Source organism: Oncorhynchus keta, unplaced genomic scaffold (assembly GCF_023373465.1).
Source record: "Oncorhynchus keta strain PuntledgeMale-10-30-2019 unplaced genomic scaffold, Oket_V2 Un_contig_3777_pilon_pilon, whole genome shotgun sequence".
In the NCBI taxonomy this organism is placed as follows: Eukaryota; Metazoa; Chordata; class Actinopteri; order Salmoniformes; family Salmonidae; genus Oncorhynchus; species Oncorhynchus keta.
This window is the reverse complement of record NW_026287424.1, coordinates 40,001-45,000: the sequence shown is the minus strand read 5'-3', so window position 1 is coordinate 45,000 and position 5,000 is coordinate 40,001. Positions and strand designations below refer to the sequence as shown.

The 5,000-nt window shown below is 50.9% G+C and overlaps 1 protein-coding gene across 1 annotated transcript in view; it reads left to right on the top strand.

The window, feature by feature from the left end:
• Nucleotides 1-3,895: 3,895 nt before the first annotated feature.
• The window catches only part of LOC127924184 (rhophilin-2-like), a gene marked incomplete at its 3' end in the record, with an annotated part of 39,894 nt that continues 38,789 nt past the window's right edge, over nt 3,896-5,000 (top strand). Inside the window, exon 1 of the mRNA XM_052508638.1 lies at nt 3,896-4,047. The remainder of the gene's footprint in view (nt 4,048-5,000) is intronic.

Here is a 5,000-nt window from a genome sequence, read left to right as displayed (position 1 = left end):
AGCCTGTTGCTAGGATACCAGAAGAACAGGTAGTTAGGTCTGGCCGCCTGTTTCTCTGGTACCAGAAGAACAGGTAGTTAGGTCTGGCAGCCTGTTTCTCTGGTACCAGAAGAACAGGTAGTTAGGTCTGGCAGCCTGTTGCTACGATACCAGAAGAACAGGTAGTTAGGTCTGGCAGCCTGTTTCTCTGGTACCAGAACAACAGGTAGTTAGGTCTGGCAGCCTGTTTCTCTGGTACCAGAACAACAGGTAGTTAGGTCTGGCAGCCTGTTTCTCTGGTACCAGAACAACAGGTAGTTAGGTCTGGCCGCCTGTTGCTAGGACACCAGAAGAACAGGTAGTTAGGTCTGGCAGCCTGTTGCTAGGACACCAGAAGAACAGGTAGTTAGGTCTGACAGCCTGTTTCTCTGGTACCAGAACAACAGGTAGTTAGGTCTGGCCGCCTGTTGCTAGGACACCAGAACAACAGGTAGTTAGGTCTGGCAGCCTGTTTCTCTGGTACCAGAACAACAGGTAGTTAGGTCTGGCAGCCTGTTGCTATGATCCAGAAGAACAGGTAGTTAGGTCTGGCCGCCTGTTGCTAGGACACCAGAAGAACAGGTAGTTAGGTCTGGCAGCCTGTTGCTAGGACACCAGAAGAACAGGTAGTTAGGTCTGGCAGCCTGTTTCTCTGACACCAGAAGAACAGGTAGTTAGGTCTGGCAGCCTGTTTCTCTGACACCAGAAGAACAGGTAGTTAGGTCTGGCAACATGTTTCTCTGGTACCAGAAGAACAGGTAGTTAGGTATGGCAGCCTGTTTCTCTGGTACCAGAAGAACAGGTAGTTAGGTCTGGCCGCCTGTTTCTCTGGTACAAGAAGAACAGGTAGTTAGGTCTGGCAACATGTTTCTCTGGTACCAGAAGAACAGGTAGTGAGGTCTGGCAACATGTTTCTCTGGTACCAGAAGAACAGGTAGTGAGGTCTGGCAACATGTTTCTCTGGTACCAGAAGAACAGGTAGTTAGGTCTGGCAGTCTGTTGCTAGGATACCAGGAGAACGGGTAGTTAGGTCTGGCATCCTGTTGCTATGACACCAGAAGAACAGGTAGTTCGGTCTGGCAGCCTGTTGCTAGGATACCAGGAGAACAGGTAGTTAGGTCTGGCCGCCTGTTTCTCTGGTACCAGAAGAACAGGTAGTTAGGTCTGGCAGCCTGTTTCTCTGGTACCAGAACAACAGGTAGTTAGGTCTGGCAGCCTGTTGCTATGATACCAGAACAACAGGTAGTTAGGTCTGGCAGCCTGTTGCTATGATACCAGAACAACAGGTAGTTAGGTCTGGCAGCCTGTTGCTATGATACCAGAACAACAGGTAGTTAGGTCTGGCAGCCTGTTGCTATGATACCAGAAGAACAGGTAGTTAGTGTAAGGGTCCTCTGTTCTCCTGTCTGTTCTGTAGGGATGTAACCCACTAGTCCTGACAGAAGGGTCCTCTGTTCTCCTGTCTGTTCTATAGGGATGTAACCCACTAGTCCTGACAGAAGGGTCCTCTGTTCTCCTGTCTGTTCTATAGGGATGTAACCCACTAGCCCTGACAGAAGGGTCCTCTGTTCTCCTGTCTGTTCTATAGGGATGTAACCCACTAGTCCTGACAGAAGGGTCCTCTGTTCTCCTGTCTGTTCTATAGGGATGTAACCCACTAGCCCTGACAGAAGGGTCCTCTGTTCTCCTGTCTGTTCTGTAGGGATGTAACCCACTAGCCCTGACAGAAGGGTCCTCTGTTCTCCTGTCTGTTCTATAGGGATGTAACCCACTAGTCCTGACAGAAGGGTCCTCTGTTCTCCTGTCTGTTCTGTAGGGATGTAACCCACTAGCCCTGACAGAAGGGTCCTCTGTTCTCCTGTCTGTTCTATAGGGATGTAACCCACTAGCCCTGACAGAAGGGTCCTCTGTTCTCCTGTCTGTTCTATAGGGATGTAACCCACTAGCCCTGACAGAAGGGTCCTCTGTTCTCCTGTCTGTTCTGTAGGGATGTAACCCACTAGTCCTGACAGAAGGGTCCTCTGTTCTCCTGTCTGTTCTGTAGGGATGTAACCCACTAGCCCTGACAGAAGGGTCCTCTGTTCTCCTGTCTGTTCTATAGGGATGTAACCCACTAGCCCTGACAGAAGGGTCCTCTGTTCTCCTGTCTGTTCTATAGGGATGTAACCCACTAGCCCTGACAGAAGGGTCCTCTGTTCTCCTGTCTGTTCTATAGGGATGTAACCCACTAGCCCTGACAGAAGGGTCCTCTGTTCTCCTGTCTGTTCTATAGGGATGTAACCCACTAGCCCTGACAGAAGGGTCCTCTGTTCTCCTGTCTGTTCTATAGGGATGTAACCCACTAGCCCTGACAGAAGGGTCCTCTGGTCTCCTGTCTGTTCTATAGGGATGTAACCCACTAGTCCTGACAGAAGGGTCCTCTGTCCTCCTGTCTGTTCTATAGGGATGTAACCCACTAGTCCTGACAGAAAGGTCCTCTGTTCTCCTGTCTGTTCTATAGGGTTGTAACCCACTAGCCCTGACAGAAGGGTCCTCTGTTCTCCTGTCTGTTCTATAGGGTTGTAACCCACTAGCCCTGACAGAAGGGTCCTCTGTTCTCCTGTCTGTTCTGTAGGGATGTAACCCACTCGCCCTGACAGAAGGGTCCTCTGTTCTCCTGTCTGTTCTGTAGGGATGTAACCCACTAGCCCTGACAGAAGGGTCCTCTGTTCTCCTGTCTGTTCTATAGGGATGTAACCCACTAGCCCTGACAGAAGGGTCCTCTGTTCTCCTGTCTGTTCTATAGGGATGTAACCCACTAGCCCTGACAGAAGGGTCCTCTGTTCTCCTGTCTGTTCTATAGGGATGTAACCCACTAGTCCTGACAGAAGGGTCCTCTGTTCTATAGGGATGTAACCTACTAGCCCTGACAGAAGGGTCCTCTGTTCTCCTGTCTGTTCTATAGGGATGTAACCCACTAGCCCTGACAGAAGGGTCCTCTGTTCTCCTGTCTGTTCTATAGAGATGTAACCCACTAGCCCTGACAGAAGGGTCCTCTGTTCTCCTGTCTGTTCTATAGGGATGTAACCCACTAGCCCTGACAGAAGGGTCCTCTGTTCTCCTGTCTGTTCTATAGGGATGTATCCCACTAGCCCTGACAGAAGGGTCCTCTGTTCTCCTGTCTGTTCTATAGGGATGTAACCCACTAGCCCTGACAGAAGGGTCCTCTGTTCTCCTGTCTGTTCTATAGAGATGTAACCCACTAGCCCTGACAGAAGGGTCCTCTGTTCTCCTGTCTGTTCTATAGGGATGTAACCCACTAGCCCTGACAGAAAGGTCCTCTGTTCTCCTGTCTGTTCTATAGGGATGTAACCCACTAGCCCTGACAGAAAGGTCCTCTGTTCTCCTGTCTGTTCTATAGGGATGTAACCCACTAGCCCTGACAGAAGGGTCCTCTGTTCTCCTGTCTGTTCTATAGGGATGTAACCCACTAGCCCTGACAGAAGGGTCCTCTGTTCTCCTGTCTGTTCTATAGGGATGTAACCCACTAGCCCTGACAGAAGGGTCCTCTGTTCTCCTGTCTGTTCTATAGGGATGTAACCCACTAGCCCTGACAGAAGGGTCCTCTGTTCTCCTGTCTGTTCTATAGGGATGTAACCCACTAGCCCTGACAGAAGGGTCCTCTGTTCTCCTGTCTGTTCTATAGGGATGTAACCCACTAGCCCTGACAGAAGGGTCCTCTGTTCTCCTGTCTGTTCTATAGGGATGTAACCCACTAGCCCTGACAGAAGGGTCCTCTGTTCTCCTGTCTGTTCTATAGGGATGTAACCCACTAGCCCTGACAGAAGGGTCCTCTGTTCTCCTGTCTGTTCTATAGGGATGTAACCCACTAGTCCTGACAGAAGGGTCCTCTGTTCTCCTGTCTGTTCTATAGGGATGTAACCCACTAGCCCTGACGGGCCGCTCCAAGCTGCAGAATGAGAGAGCCAGTCTCAACCAACAGATCATCAGACAGATGAGGATGAGAGCTGGGGCAGAGAACTTACTAAGGTACGTACACACACACACACACGGACGGGCGGACGGACGGACGGACGGACGGACGGACGGACGGACGGACGGGCGGGCGGACGGACGGACGGACGGACGGATAGATAGCTGTGGCCATCTTGCTAGGTATATATTTATATATACAGTCACACACAGACAGTCTCACACACAGTCACACTCAATCTCTCTCTCACACAGTCACACTCAATCTCTCTCTCACACAGTCACACTCAATCTCTCTCTCACACAGTCACACTCAATCTCTCACACACACACAGTCTCACTCTCTCTCACACACACAGTCTCACTCTCTCTCACACACACAGTCTCACTCTCTCTCACACACACACAGTCTCACTCTCTCTCGCACACGCAGTCTCACTCTCTCTCGCACACGCAGTCTCACTCTCTCTCGCACACGCAGTCTCACTCTCTCTCGCACACACAGTCTCACTCTCTCTCACACAGCCATGGTCAGTGTCCCAGCCTCTCATCACACAGACACAGTCTCACTCTCTCTCACACACACAGTCTCACTCTCTCTCGCACACACAGTCTCACTCTCTCTCGCACACACAGTCTCACTCTCTCTCACACACACACACATAGTCTCACACACATAGTCTCACACACACAATCTCACACACACAGTCTCGCACACGTACACTAACAGGAAGACACACACTGCAGGCCCTGTATGGTAAGGACAGTGTCCCAGCCTCCATTAGAGAAGAGCCCTGTATGGTAAGGACAGTGTCCCAGCCTCCATTAGAGAAGAGCCCTGTATGGTAAGACAGTGTCCCAGCCTCCATTAGAGAAGAGCCCTGTATGGTAGGACAGTGTCCCAGCCTCCATTAGAGAAGAGCCCTGTATGGTAGGACAGTGTCCCAGCCTCCATTAGAGAAGAGCCCTGTATGGTAAGGACAGTGTCCCAGCCTCCATTAGAGAAGAGC